The 15,453-nt window shown below is 49.3% G+C and overlaps 1 protein-coding gene across 1 annotated transcript in view; it reads left to right on the forward strand.

The window, feature by feature from the left end:
• The window catches only part of GGTA1 (glycoprotein alpha-galactosyltransferase 1 (inactive)), a 72,753-nt gene that overhangs the window by 21,151 nt on the left and 36,149 nt on the right, over positions 1-15,453 (forward strand). The gene's annotated exons all lie outside the window — the stretch shown is intronic.

The following is a 15,453-nucleotide window of genomic DNA, read 5'->3' on the forward strand; positions in this document are numbered from 1 at the left end:
AAATGTTATACACGGGCTCACAGCACTGAAATCAAAGGAGTTGTGATGTTTATGTATTTACGCTGTGTGAATGGGATAGCAGTTTCTGTTCACTCCCCGCTGTTGTGTGAAGATGGTATTCTGGTCCTTTGCCCCATCCCAGCCAGGAACTCTGGGTTCTGAGGGATAAGCTGGGACAGAACCCAGCCTCTGGAAACCTGGCTTCTGCCTCTGCAGGGGTTGTTAGCCATTATTGTGCTCTTTCATGGACTCCTTTGGCGTCTGTTAAAATATTAATGTTAGGGGTTGAATTTCAGTTCAACCAAAGTGAGATGCTTCCTCATCGGTAATTGGGGGGTGATTCCAGTACCTGCCTCTCAGAGAGCTTAGCAAGAATTGAATAATGAATATAAAGTGCTAAGAACCCAGCCCAGCATTCAATAAATAGTAGCATTTGCTGCTGCTCCTGCTCTGTTATTGTTTTATTCTTATCATATAAAGCACAGACTCCTACTCTTCAGTACCTCACCCTCTGGACTGGGATATCTATAATTCTATATAAGTAGTTAAAGGTAGAAGTAAAGGTGCGGAAGAGAAGCCCGAGAAGGGGCCAAGGTGGACACAGAGAGAATGAAATGGTTTCTGGCTGGAAGAGCACTGGGCGGTGGCTAAGCTTTTGGGTCAGCTAGACCTGGATGAGTTCTGGTTCTGATCCTTAGCTGACTGAGCTTGAGCAAGAGATAGCACCTTCCTGAGCCTCAGTTTCCCTCCCTGTAAAATGGGAGTACCAGTAGGATCCACAAGGATGCGGTGGACGTCACCTCCTTCCTTCCCATAATCAGCCAGTTAAATCACACATCTTTGTTGCCTTGAACCATATGCCCCTCCTTGTCTTTCTAGCCAACTCTCCCCACCCCTGGTCTGGAACAGTCTGTTCCTAACTGGAGAGGGATCAGGCAAGTTGCCATCCCTCCCATTGTCCCTGGGCTGGTGTGGCTGGCTCGGTTACAACCCCAGCAGGGTTGGAGAGCTGCTTGGCACCCTGTGTCCTCATTCCTGGCCAGTGTCCTCTCTTGGTGCCCAAAGCATCTGCTCCTAACCTGGGTGGCTGTCACGCTGCAAGCCTGACACGTTCATAGGAGTGACCGAGCTTCCTATTCCATCGCAAAGGGAAGCCATAGAAGATAATGCTCTGAACTTCCTTCTCATTCCTTTCAAATCTAGCTGAATCTGCACCCATCTTTGAGACCTAAGGAGGAAAAAATTTCTACAGGACACTGAGGAACACTCTTATCTCTGCTTCATTTTCCTTTGGTCATGTAAGGCTCTCACTGATGAGGAGGATAAAGATTTTATACGGAAGAGTAGGAGATATCCTACTCTGTGTGAGATGGGGAGTGTATCAGTCAGGATGGAGTATGTTATACTGCAGTAACAAACAACCCCTGAATCTTAGGGACTAAATCCGTAAAGGTAGGGTTTTTTTTTGCTATACCTCTCAGTCTGTGGGATCTTAGTTCCCCAAACTAGAGATTGAACCCAGGCCCTCAGCAGTGAGAGCATGGAGTCCTAACTTCTGGACTGCCAGGGAATTCCCTAAAGCTTTCTTTCTTACTCTAGTTATTGTGAGCATCTTGAGTCAGCCAGGGGCTGTGCTCTTCATTCAAGGAACCAGGCTGATGGAGCAGTTCCCTCCTTGAATGTACTTCATGGCACACAGAAAGAGAGCCCTTGAGGGTCTTCCACTGGCAATAAATGCTTGGGCCAGCTCACACCTTACTGGTCAGACTAGTCACATGGCCCTACTCAGCCACAAGGGGACCAGGAAATGAAAGCCTACCATGAAGATGGAGAGTAATAGGAAATATTTTGTAGAACAGAATTAATGAGTACCCTGGGCACGTTACTCCTTTCTTTACCTAGGGGGCTAAATCAACTCTCCAAGCTGAGATAACCAGGCTGGTGGTACAGATAGAGCAGGCTGTCACCTCTCCTTTGTGAGTGCTAGGAAACTGCAACCAGAGAGGAAAAACCCCAAGGTGCGTCTCAGGCTCAAGTGTGAAGCAGAGGAACAAAGGGGCACGGGCAACTGCCAGCCTCTCTAGGGTGGGAAAAAAAGCAGCTCCTCATGAAAAAGAGCAGCCATGAAGAGGCAGGTGATGCCAGGAGTTCCAGGTGCTCAATGTGTAGGGAAGGCAGAGGCAGCAAGTGCTGAACCAGGGTTTGCAAACCGCGTTCTTCATCTCAGAACTACATGTGTTCTGTAAGTGGAGTGTACATTCAGGTGTTTTTGCTCCATTTCTGAGCTATTTGATGTGTATGAGAGGGATGTTCTTTCTGAATTGACTGCCTCACTTATCTCCAGTGCATCCCCGATGCTTACCTTCTTCCAGTGGAGTTTCTTTTATTTGTTTGTTTATTTGTTTTTTGGCTGCGTCAGGTCTTAGTTGGACCGACGTGTCGTGTGGGACAGTAGTTGCGGCACGTGGGATCTTAGTTCCCCAACCAGGGATCGAACTTGTGTCCCCTGCATTGCAAGGCACGTTCTTAACCACTGGACCACCAGGGAATCCTGCCAGTGACATTTCTATGTCCCTTCGTGGCATCCAAAATCGTTCAAGAGCAGTGCGGGTAGAAGGGGGAGGGAAGGACAGAGATGTGGCCATCCCTGGAAGAGGATTTGGGGTTTTTCTTGGACATAAATAAGGAAACTCTAGAAGAAGGCCGTCGACTGAAGCCCTCAGCCCCTTCCCTGAGTGCTTGATTTCCTGTGCTACGGTTAAGAGGTGTCTCCTCCTGGAGAGATGCCAGATACCTGAGTACCAGCTGCAGCTTTCCCACTTCGTTGCTGAGTGGGCCCTGATAAGTTATTTCCCTGCCTTGGTGCCTCAGTTTTCTCATCTGTAAATTGAAGTGGCTCAGAAGCCTCAGACGAGACTTGAGAGGAGAGTGGTGCTGGGTGGTGAGGGTGTTCCTGTAGCCGCATGGACGAGGAGGCAGGTAAGACTCCTCTCTGAATCCTCCCAATGTCCATGGAGCCCAGAGGAAGGGAGTGACTCATTGCTGCCATGGGACACTCACCTTGGTTGCAGGATGTATGTGGCTGCAGGAGACTTCGACTTCCCACTACACTGAGCTCTATGAGAGAGAGGCCTTATTGGCTAATCCTTGTCAATCTTGTAGCCTGGACAGTGCCTGGCACTTGGTAGGTGCCAGTGTTGTGTGTTAGTCGCTCAGTTGTGTCCAACTCTTTGTGACTCTATGGACTGTAGCCCACCAGGCTTCCCTGTCCTTCACTGTCTCCCAGAGTTTGCTCAGACTCATGTCCATTGAGTCGGTGATGTGATGTACACTATCTCATTTATTATGGTCTAAGAGAGAGACAATTTCATGAAAGGATGGGCACGATAAAGGACAGAAATGGTAAGGACCTAACAGAAGCAGAAGAGATTAAGAAGTGGTGGCAAGAATACACAGAAGAACTGTACAAGAAAGGTCTTAATGACCAGGATAACCACAATGGTGTGGTCACTCACCTAGAGCCAGACATCCAGGATTGTGAAGTCAAGTAAGGAAGCATTACTGTGAACAAAGCTAGTGGAGGTAATGGAATTCCAGCTGAGCTATTTAAAATCCTAAAAGATGATGCTGTTAAATTGCTGCACTCCATATGCCTGCAAATTTGAAAAACTCGGCATTGGCCCCAGGACTGAAAACGTCAAAAGAAAGGCAATGCCAAAGAATGTTCAGACTACCATATAGTTGCGCTTATTTCACATGCTAGCAAGGTAAAAGCTCAAAGTCCTTCAAGCCAGGCCTCAACAATACATGAACCAAGAAAAGCAGGATTTAGAAAAGGCAGAGGAACTGGAGATCAAATTGCCAACATTCACTGGATCATAGAAAAAACAAACATCCACTCCTGCTTCATTGCTGCTGCTGTTGCTGCTAAGTCACTTCAGTCGTGTCCGACTCTGTGCGACCCCATAGATGGCAGCCTACCAGGCTCCCCCATCCCTGGGATTCTCCAAGCAAGAACACTGGAGTGGGTTGCCATTTCCTTCTCCAATGTATGAAAGGGAAAAGTGAAAGTGAAGTCACTCAGTTGTGTCCGACTCTTGGCGACCCCATGGACTGCAGCCTACCAGGCTCCTCCGTCCATGGGATTTTCCAGGCAAGAGTACTGGAGTGGGGTGCCATTGCCTTCTCCATTAACTACGCTAAAGCCTTTGACTGTGTGGATCACAACAAACTGAAAAATTCTTAAAGAGATGGGAATACCAGACCACCTTACCTGTCTCCTGAGAAACTTGTATAAAAGTCAAGAAGCAACAGTTAGAACTGAACATGGAACAACGGACTGGTTCAAAATTGGGAAAGGAGTATGTCAAGGCTGTATATTGTTACCCTGCTTTTTTAACTTCTATGAACTTTAACTTCTAAGAACTATACAAAAAAGATCTTCATGACCCAGATAATCACAATGGTGTGATCACCAACCTAGAGCCAGACATCCTGGAATTCAAAGTCATGTGGGGCTTAGGAAGCATCATGACAAACAAAGCTAATGGAGATGAAGGAATTCCAGTTGAGCTATTTCAACTCCTAAAAGATGATGCTGTGAAAGTGCTGCCCTCAATATGCCAGCAAATATGGAACACTCAGCAGTGGCCATAGGACTGGAAAAGGTCAGTTTTCATTCCAATCCCAAAGAAAGGCAATGCCAAAGAAAGAGCCTCTATATGAGGGTGAAAGGGTGACAAAGCTGGCTTAAAACTCGACATTCAAAAAACTAAGATCATGGCATCCAGTCCTGTCACTTCATGGCAAATAGAAGAGGAAAGAGTGGAAACAGTGACAGATTTTATTTTCTTGGGCTCCAAAATCACTGCGGACAGTAACCGCAGCCACGAAATTAAAAGATGCTTGGTCCTTGAACGGAAAGTTATGACAAACCTAGATGGCGCATTAAAAAGCAGAGATATCACTTTGCCAGCAAAGGTCCATATAGTCAAAACTACGTTTTTCCAGTAGTCATGTATGGATGTGAAAGTTGGAAGGCTTTCACATAAAGAAGGCTGGCTGAGCTCTGAAGAACTGATGCTTTTGAACGGTGGTGCTGAAAACTCTTGAGAGTCCCTTGTGTCGACTAAAAAAGATGCACAACTTGAAAGCTGCAAGTTAAGCTTTATTTGGGGTCAAATGAGGACTGCAGCTCGGGGAGCAGCACCTCAGATAGTCCTGAGAGCCTGCTCCAAAGCGGCAGAGGGGGAAGGTCAATAGGTAAGGTTTTGGTGAAGGCGGAGTTCAATACCATTAAGCACTCATTTTACAAAAGGTTTTTTGCTAGTCATGAGGATCTGATGTCACCATGAAGGGATTTAATGCTTCTCTAGATATGAGGAGATGCAAGGATTGAGATCATAAAATCTGTTCATAAAAACATACAACTACCTAGAGACCTATCCCACCCGATTCCCTGGAGCAGAGGGCGCCTCACTCCACCCTGAACCCCCTCAGGGGCTGTTGCAGGTCAACAGCTATAGCTGCATGGGGTTCCATTTCCCTAGAGGCAGATGGCAAACGCCCTTGTTGCTCAGTGGTTGGCAGTGCTCTTGATAAGTGCCAATTTGTAGTTGACACTTGGATTGCAAGGAGATAAATCAGTCAATCCTAAAGGAAATCAATCCTGAATATTCCCTGGAAGGACTGATGCTGAAGCTGTAGCTCCAGTACTTTGGCCACCTGATGCAAAGAGCCGACTCATTGGAAAAGACCCTGATGCTGGGAAAGATTGAAGGCAAAAGAAGAGGCCAGCAGAGAATAAGATGGTTAGATAGCATCACCAAGTCAATGAACATGAATTTGAGCAAACTCTGGGAGATAGTGAAGGACAGGGAAGCCTGGTGTGCTGCAGTCCATGGAGTCACTAAGAGTTGGACACAAGTTAGCAACTAAACAGCAATAACAAAAAGACATTCTCATTTACAGAGGAGAGAAACCAAGTCCCAGGAGGTCAAATGACTTGCCCAGGGTGACATATTTAGTCAATGCTCAGACCAGACTCATTCAAATGCAGGCTCTAACCACTATGCTATACTGCCTCCCGCTACTATGATGAGATAGGAACAGTGGTTGTCTGTTCATGATATTAATAATAATACAAGTTGCCTTTTTCTAAGTACTACGAGGTACCAGGAACTTTACAGATGTTATTCTTCACCTTTTAACGACTTAAGGAGTAGTAAATTATTATCCCTATTTTTATAGACGAGCAAATTGAGGCTCAGAAAGTGATGTGACTTATTCAGGGCCACACAGCAAGAAAGTTGGGGGGTGAGGGGCAGCTGGAATTTAAGCTCAGGCCTGGCTCATTCCAAGAACAGGCAGAAAAAAAGTCATCTCTGCTATGGGCTCCGTTAAGAGATTTTCTTGATTTTGTAGTTGTTTAACTTCTCACTAGGGTTCCTGGAACCTCGTCACTTCAGATTAATTCTTGGACAGGTTTTTACGCTCAAGTCAACTTACTGTAAGAAAAAAAATCTAGTGTGTGTGGGGCAAGCCCAAGACAAAGCAACCTCAGGATTTTCTGGTAAATTCTTAGACTCTTAATACTTCCTGGCCTACACAGGGGAAGCAGGGCAAGCTGAGATGATTCTAGCCCCAGGCTAGAGAGGGGTAGGGTGGGGTTGGGGAGAGACTGGGTTTGTGCCACCTCCTGGATTGCAAAAATAGCCACAGGAAAGAGTCTGGCTGCTGGAGAGGCTAACCCAAGGCACGGGTTGATAGTCAACACAAGCCTTGGATCCTAAAGGGTCCGAGGGGACTTCATTGAACCCTTTTTCTTTTATTGAGCTGTTTTTACGTAAAACGACCCTGTGATTTATCCTCCAAACCTGCACACCTTTGAGAGTGAACGGGGCATGAAAATGATGACCTGTTACTTGTTCACAACACGTGCAGATCAGAACTGTGGTAGGGAAAGCATCTTGATCTTACAGGCTCTGGGAAACTACCCACACCAGGTTGGGAGTGTGGGTGGCTGTGAAAAGGTAGAGACCAGGTGGTAAAAATAGAAGGGTGGTAAAATAGAACAGGAGACCAGGAGATGGGGCAGGTGGAGCAGTGACTTACCCCCTGGGACACCTCTGCAGCTCTGGCCCTGTGCTAGCCCCCACCTGGTTAACACAACGGCAGGAGCTGAGGTCTGCAGAGAGCATTGGGCGTTTGCGGGCACACGTGTCCCTCCTGCCAGACTTGCACTTAACAAGTGCAGGGAGTGGATGCCGTTTAGTCTGTGCCCAGCCCAGCCCAGCCCAGCCCCAACAGTCTCAGGACTAAGTACTTGCCTTTCAAGCATTTGCTGATGATGCTGTAAATGCTAGTGGGCATGGCTTTCCTGAAGTGTGCCAGGGGAGATGATGTTCGGCTTGCAGAAGGAAGAGTCAGAGGCCCTGTCTGTGAGGAGCTGTTAGGTTCAGTGGCGAGGCAGGCGGAACTTACTGATTCTACGATCTTGCCTTATTACTTGACTCTGAGCTTTGGATTCCCTGTCTGGGAAACAGAGGGCTCTTTACTGATTGCGGGGCTTCCCTGGTGGCTCAGACAGTAAAGAGTTTGCCTGCCATGAGGAAGACCCTGGTTTGATCCCAGGTCAGGAAGATCCCCTGGAGAAGGGCATGGCAACCCACTCTAGTATTCTTGCCTGGAGAATCCCATGACAGAGGAGCCTGGCAGGCTACCGTCCACGGGGCTGCAAAGAGTCGGACACGATTGAGCAACTAACACTTATTAAAGTAGGATTCAGTGAGATAGTATGTGTAAATGAAAGGCAGTTTTAATTACTAATAATAAGATTCTGGGAAGGAGGACTCAGCTCTACTGAAAAGATGTGTCTTACAATCAATCAGAACAGTCCAGAGATGGACCAGACTACTCGGGTTGGTGGTGAAGCCTTCTCATCACTGGAAGTCTTCAAGCAGAGGCAGCTGGGCATGGATGCTATAAACGGTGTGACCACCTCTGGGAGAGAGGCTGGGTTAGCAGGGCATGGGGGAGAGGAAAGCTGAGAAGAGTGACTTGTTTACGTCCCTGTCCATGTCACTTGGAAGACCGTGCTGTCAGCCAGCGAGGGGAGCACACGGGACCAGCAGCCTGGGACTGGTGGGGACTGGCCCTTTAAGAAGGGGGGATCTGCCTCTAGGAGGGAGAACAGGAAATAGGCAGAGGCCCCTGATGGTTTTCTCTTTTTCCCATGCATCGGCCCTTTGCTGGTTCCAGGGCCTCCCATCTTGGCTGAGAGAGAGGAGGCGGCTTCCTTGGGACTTGAGCACTCAGCTGTTACGATGGGAGCCTGGTAGAGCTTGGCACACCTGTTGGCCCCAGGGCACCCCTCCCTCCATCCAAGGCTGTGCTCTCCCCTCTGGCTCTGGTCTCTGGAGCCTCATGACATACTCTGGATACACCAGCTGCGCCCATCCGGGGGTTCTTCGCCCAGAGTCTGTGGCTGGACACGAGGGTGCCATGAGCCCCCGGAGCTGGCAGGCAATGCAGAGTCAGGGAGACACAGCTCCAACCTTTTCATCTAATGGGGAGGGTTAGTGGTGGTGGTTGGGGGGACGCTGAGGCAAACCCAAGGAGTTGCTTAGAATCGGACCCCTGTCTGTCTATTGCCGCCATTCCATTTGCCCCACTCCATGGGATTCTGAGACAGCAGCACCCTTGCCAGGGGAACACGACCTTCCCTCTTCCAGGGGCACGTGGGGCCAGAGGCAGTCACAGGGGTGTCAGTGGGTGGTGCTGAGCTGAAAATTCAGATGTGGCTTCTCCAGCATTCCCCACAGCTTTGGTGCCTGGCTGTCCTGCCTCTCGGCTCTGCCCCTCAGGTTTCAGGGCTGTGCCCATTCACATGCCCCTTCAGGACTCCCCGCTGTCGCTCAGCGCTCCCTTCCCTTGGTGCACAGCAGACCTGCTGGCTCTTGCCTGCACGCTGGCAGCTCCCAAATCGGCCTCTGCCCAGGCTCTCTCTCTATAACAATGTTACTGAGCTGGCTTTGGCAGGTTCTTCAAACTCAGTGCTTCTAGAACCGAGCACCAATGCCCCCTCCTTCCAACCCCTCCTCTCCATTTTTCAATCAACTGTCTGATCTCCTGTACCAGCCAGAAACCTGGGGACTAGCTGGGTTTCCGGATCACCTGCAGACAAATTCCTGGGCCCCACCCTGGGCATCCTGCTTGGTTAGAGCTGAGTGGACGTGATGCTCCACATTTCTAACAAGCTGCCAGGTGGTGCCGAGGCTGCTGTTTATTCCAGCCACACTGAGTCACACTGAACTAGACTCTCTCACTCCCTTCATCCCATGGCTCACTGTTATTGTTACTGGGGCTTCCCTGGTGGCTCAGACAGTAAAGAATCTGCCTGCAATGCAGGAGACCCAGGTTCTATCCCTTGGTTTGGGAAGATCCCCTGGAGAAAGGCATGGCAACTCACTCTAGTATTCTTGTCTACAGAATTCCATGGACAGAGGAGGTTTGTGGGCTACAGTCCATAGGGTCGCAAAGCAGCTGACAAGACCGAGCGACTAACATATACACACATTCTTATTATTATTACCATAGTTAATATGTATTGAACACTTAGGGGCCAAGCGCTATACCAGGCATGCCTGGTTTCAAAGGCATGCCTTTGTTTCAGCCTACAAAGTTGTACTGAGTGCCAGGTGCTGTAATAGACAGTTCCTTATTGGTATACAACATACAGATGTATCTGCCAGTAGAGTTGACGTTCTGGTCAAGGAAGAAAGAAATTTAAAGGAAAAATAAGTTACCTACAAAAGGAAAGTAATCTAAAATGCAGGACCATCTCGTCGCTCCAAGGACGTGACACTGAAACAAATTTTGAAAGAGAATTCAGTTCTTATAACCCAAGGGCTCAAGATGCCGCTTCTTTCTCATCTCCCAGCTCTCCCCGTGGCATTAGGTCTCCACATGCCCCCTGGACATTGGCCAGCCACCTCCTGGCTGAGCTCCCTGCCTGGAGATTTAACTTCTCCCACTGACCCTCATCCTTCAGCCGAAAAAGTCTTCTAAAAAGCGAGCCGTTGTAGCTCTGTTTGCCTAACAGCATTCAAGGATTCCCTAGTACCTTTGGGAGGAAATGCAGATTCCTCAGGTTCGAGGCTGGTGGTGATGAGATTCAGCTCGGCCCTCCAGCTTCTCTGCCCCCACCCCACCCCCATTCTGCCTCCTTCATCCTCCACACTTCAGCTATTCTGGATTGGGGCTTCTCAAATTCCGACTTTGCCGCCCACTCCCCCCCAACCCCCTGCACCGGATCACCAGCCCACCCATTCTGTCTCTTCACTTTTTGCACAAGGGGAAGCACCTTCTGCCTGTCTTGGTGCCCCCGTGTGCCCTACAGTCCCGCATCCTCCTTGCAGAGCTGATCTTTGGTACCCGTCCTTTCCCTCCTATGAATCTTCAAACCCTTCTCCCCTTGTCTCTGTCTCATCACGAGTTTTTCAGGGTCAGCAGTGTACTCATGAGTATTTCCCTTTTTCTCCATGGCCTTTCTAATTGGACCCTCTCTCCAGCCCTTCCCAAGGCAAGCTGCTGGCGAGAGGTCCTTGCACTCACTGACATCACTTCCTCACCTGAGGTTCATTCCTTGAGCCACTGCAATTCAGTGCCCAGCTGCAAGCATCCATGTGTTCTTGATGCCAGCTGCCCCGGGAAGCTCTTCTTTCACATCCTTCCACTCGCAGGGTAGTCTTATCCACTCACATCTCAGTGATGCCTAGAGCTGAATACTGACAGGCCTGTAGCATCTTTCTGGGGCATCCCACAGAGCCTGTCCCAGGGTGGCATTTCTCTTCTTCCTACAATCCTGATCAAACAGAGATGCTCTAAGGATTCTGTCTACTTTCCTCTTTCTAAAGACCACCTCCACCGCCCCGCCCACCTCCAACTGTTGCTTTCAACTCTGTAATTATGTACGGGGTTTCCGCCTCCAAGGGTGGTTCTGCTAGTGTTTACAGGCTCCCAGCCAATAACTATTTAGGTAACTGTCTCTAGTGGATAGAGTCGAGTCTTCCAAAAAGATGTGTTCAAGTCCTAACCCCAAGTGCCTATGGCTATGAGTTTTTTTTGGAAACAGATTCTTTGTAGATGACTCAAATTCAGATGAGGTCATCCTGGATTTGGGTGGGCTCCAATCCAATGACCAGTGCCCTTATAAGAAGAAGGAAACTTGGACACGACGCAGACGCACGTGAAGAACACTCTGTGGCTCCATAACCATGCAGGAATGGACACAACGTAGACACCAGAATGCTTTCAAACGGCGGCGCTGTAGAAGACTCTCGAGAGTCCCATGGACTGCAAGGAGATCCAGCCAGTCAGTCCTAAAGGAAATCAGCCCCGAATATTCATTGGAAGGATTGTTGCTGAAGCTGAAGCTCCGTATCTTTGCCACCTGATGTGAAAAGCTGATTCACTGGAAAAGACCCTGATGCTGGGAAAGACTGAAGGAGAAGGGGTGACAGAGGATGAGATGAGATTAGATAGCATCACTGACTCAGTGGACATGAATTTGAGCAAACTCTGGGAGACAGTGGAGGACAGAAGAGCCTGGTGTGCTACAGTCACAAAGAGTTGGACACGACTTAGCAGCTGAACAACAAGACACAAGAAATGCCAGTGACTGCTACCAGAAGCTGCGAGTTAGGCGTGATGGATTCTCCGTCATAACCTTCAGAAAGAACCAACTCTGCCGACACCTTGACTTTGGACTTCTGGCCTCTGAAACTGTGAGAGAATAAACTTCTGTTGTGTTAAGCCACGCGGTCTGTGGTATGGTCTTACGGAAGCCCTAGGAAGCTCGTATGCTGACCATCTGTCTATCTGTCCATGAGCCCACCCATTGTCAGGCCCTCCTCTGTACCAGACCCTGTGCGAGGACCAGCAGGGACCTTGGGTCAAAGCAGAGCTCCCTGCTGCCCTTGAGAACTTGCACATGGAAGGTAAGATGACACATGGACAAACACACACACACACACACACACACACACAGAGACACACACACACACACAGACACACACACACAGACACACACAGACACACACACACAGACACACACAGACACACACACACACACAGAGACACAGACACAGACACACACACACACACACACACACACACACACACACACAGAGCAACCTGCTCCAAGCAGGCCATACAAGGGCAGAGGGAATTCGGGAGAGAGAGTCAGCCTTGGCCAGGAAGTGGATCTCAGAGGAGGTGGCATTGAGCTCTCTGCTCTGAAGGCTGCGCGTTCATCAGCCAGCTTTGCAGAGCAAGTGAGAACAGGCCTTCCACAGCCACCAAGCCCACGTGGGTCCCCGCCAAGGAGCCACAGGATCCTGGGAAAGTTCAGCCTCAGCTTTGTCAGCGCCCACACAGGGTGTGAGGCCCAGATAGGGACAAAGAATGTGCCTGGGGCCACATGGCCTGTGGAACCATGTCACTGGATTTATAAAGCACTTTCCTGGGCTTTCTTTTCTCTGCTTGTATTATTGGTATTGACCTCAGTTTTTAAAAAACTCTCTTCACTGCAAACCACCCCCTTGCACAGGCTCTTGGGAAAGAAATGTTTCCAGGGTGGGGCTGGGTAGGGGCGGGCCTGAGCATCCTCCTTATCTTCATGACTGCTTTAGTTCTCACCTGGCCTTGCAGTGAGCCAGGGTGGGAGAGACTTCGCTGGGGCCCTACCGGATTCTGAGTCTCCTCTCTCAAAAGCTATTTCCCCCACTTCTGCTTTTCTCTCTTCTCTGTTTCAGGGCCAGAACTGTGCTCTGTTTTTTCTTTCACTGGTTTGTTTGGGCCCTCACCTGGGGAGGGTTCAGTGGGGCTCCTGAGTGGGCTAGCAATCCTCTGGCATCCTAGCCACCTTCCCCCCACCCCCCACCTCCTCCAAAAGCCGGAGCTAGTCTTTCATAAGATGACCCCAGGACCCTGGGGGAACAGGTCTTGAGCAGAAGAGGATTTACACATCCTGAAGGGTTGGGCTGCCTGCCTCCCCCCGCAGCTTAGTTTTCCAGCCTCTCTTTAGTGACAAGAAAGAGAGGAATGCACAAGAAAGAGCCTGTTCATGTTGACTCACCACGTCCCTAGGAGGCAGGAGATGTCCATCTGAAAAGGGCCAGTCACATCACCTCCTCGATGAAGCCTTCTGAGATTGCCCCAGTCAGATTTCTATAGGAGCCCAATTCAGAGCTGTACCCCAGACTCAGGCCCAGGCAAGGCAGAGTTGGACTGGACTGGGAGGACCTGTACTCCACAGATGAGAAAACAGAGGCACAGAGAAGGAAGCCGGACACGTCTATGTCACACAGTCTGGTGATGGCAGAGAAAGGGTTCAAGCAGTACTTTTAGCTTCTGGTACAAAATGATTTTCCTTAAAAAAGGAGTCCTCATGGCCAATATATCACATTCCGGAATCAGAAGTTCTGTTTAGATGCAGGGTTTGTTTTTTCTCTTTTTATTTATTTTTTATTTTTGGCCACACTCGGCAGCTTGCAGGAGCTTAGTTCCCCAGCCAGGCGTTGGACCCAGGCCCCCTGCAGTGGAAGTATGGAGTTCTAACCCCTGGAGCACCAGGGAAGTCCCATTATTTTTTCTCTATTTTGAAAATTTGATTTTGATCTGATTCGGGCAGAAGTTCCCCAGTTTTCTGCAGACCCCATTGTTTCCTATTGCATTATACCCAGTCAAAGTCACACACTTCCGTCACCCTGGCTTCCACTCAGCATTCATTCAGCAAATATCTATTGAGCCTCTAATAGGTGCCAGGTACTGGGTGATAGGTACCAGGTGCTGATCCAGGTACTGGGAAAACCCAGAAGTGACCAAGATGGAAGACAAGCCACCCCTGCACCCCAGTAGCTCTTGGGTTCCAGTGATATTAGGTTCACAGCCTCTGCCTCATTCTAATGGGGATCCTTAACATCCCCAGCTTGGTCTGGCTTCACCACCACCAGGGATATAAGAATTTGAGGTGCGATGAAATTGTGGAAAAACCTCAAGCTTGTCTTCCATTTCAGGGTTGATGACTCAGACCACACAATTCTGTGAGGTTCTCATTTTACTTTAGTTTCCTTCCTTACAACTTGGGACTGTGATCTTTACCCTACTTTCCTCTAGGGTTGTGTGAAAGCTATCTGGGTATTTGTAGGGCTCTACAGTGAGCTCTAAACAGGGCGTGACTTTTTGACCTTCAGGGCTGCTGAAGTCTTCACCTGTTCAGGAAGTGGTTCGGCTCTGAGGAATGGTGCTGTCCTACTTGGCTTCAAGACTCTCTGCTCAGGGAGGGGTGAGAATTTCTAGGGGGGTCGGGGGGAGGGCACCCCCTCGCACCCATTGCCAGATTGTGATAAGAATGATCAGGTGTTGCTTTTTCACTTCCGTCTGGGGTCATCAGCCTGAGGAAGCGGTGAGAACTGAGGGAGGGTGGAGGGGGAGGGGATTTCCTCTTTGTCGGAAGCTCAAACCCAGGCTGCCATCAGTACCTGGACCTTGCCCCTCGGTGGGAGCTCCTCCCATCTTCCAAGCTGTCAACAAAGCCAGCATCTCCCTTCTCTAGAAAGCGTCTGACCTACAGCATGAAGAACTGAGGTTAGCTTCACAGAAGGACTTCCTGGTGCCAGGGGAGAAGGCTGAGACTCATGATGGAAGCTTGTAGAGGAAGAGGGCGGGCTCTAGCATGGCTTCGGTGGCATCTGTCCTGGAGTTAGGTGGGATGGAGGCAGATCTCAAGAAGGTTGGCTTGGTGTTGCTTGGAAAGAGTCATCGTGATTTCATTTTTCCCAGCTCTTCTCAAGGAAGTAGACTTGCGGGTACAAACACTCCTGATTGCAGTTATTTATTGTGTGGGCTTCCGCCAGGACCATTTCAGCGCTGATGCTCACAGGTGTATGGCAATACTTGATGATAATGGGACATTGGGCCAGAACCTCTCCTCCCCTGCCTTTCTCCCACCCGCCGGGCTACTTGGTCAACATTTTTATCTGATGTAAAGCCGTGGGAGCAGCAACCTTGGATTAATTGAACACTAGAGTCTGTGGGCGGTTGAGAACCTCAAGCACTTTCCAAGGAGTAGTTCCTTAATTCTTGCAATAATGGGTAATATGCACGTCTCTACCTTTATACGTGCCGGCTACCACCCAACCGCTATTATCCCTATCTTACAGCTGTAGAAACACAGAAGTTAAGTAAATTGCCCAGGATTGCACAGCACACAGGGGGACTCAAACCCAGGCAGCCTGGACCCAGAGTCCACATTCAGAACCACCACGCTGGAAGCTCCTCGCCCACCTTGAGAAGTGGGGACTGCGATTATCTCCAACACACAGAAGAGGAAACCAACCAGATTGTTCCATCAGTCACAAGCGTCACCAAGAATGTCTTTTATAACTGCCC

Source organism: Capricornis sumatraensis, chromosome 1 (assembly GCF_032405125.1).
Source record: "Capricornis sumatraensis isolate serow.1 chromosome 1, serow.2, whole genome shotgun sequence".
NCBI classification, from domain to species: Eukaryota; Metazoa; Chordata; class Mammalia; order Artiodactyla; family Bovidae; genus Capricornis; species Capricornis sumatraensis.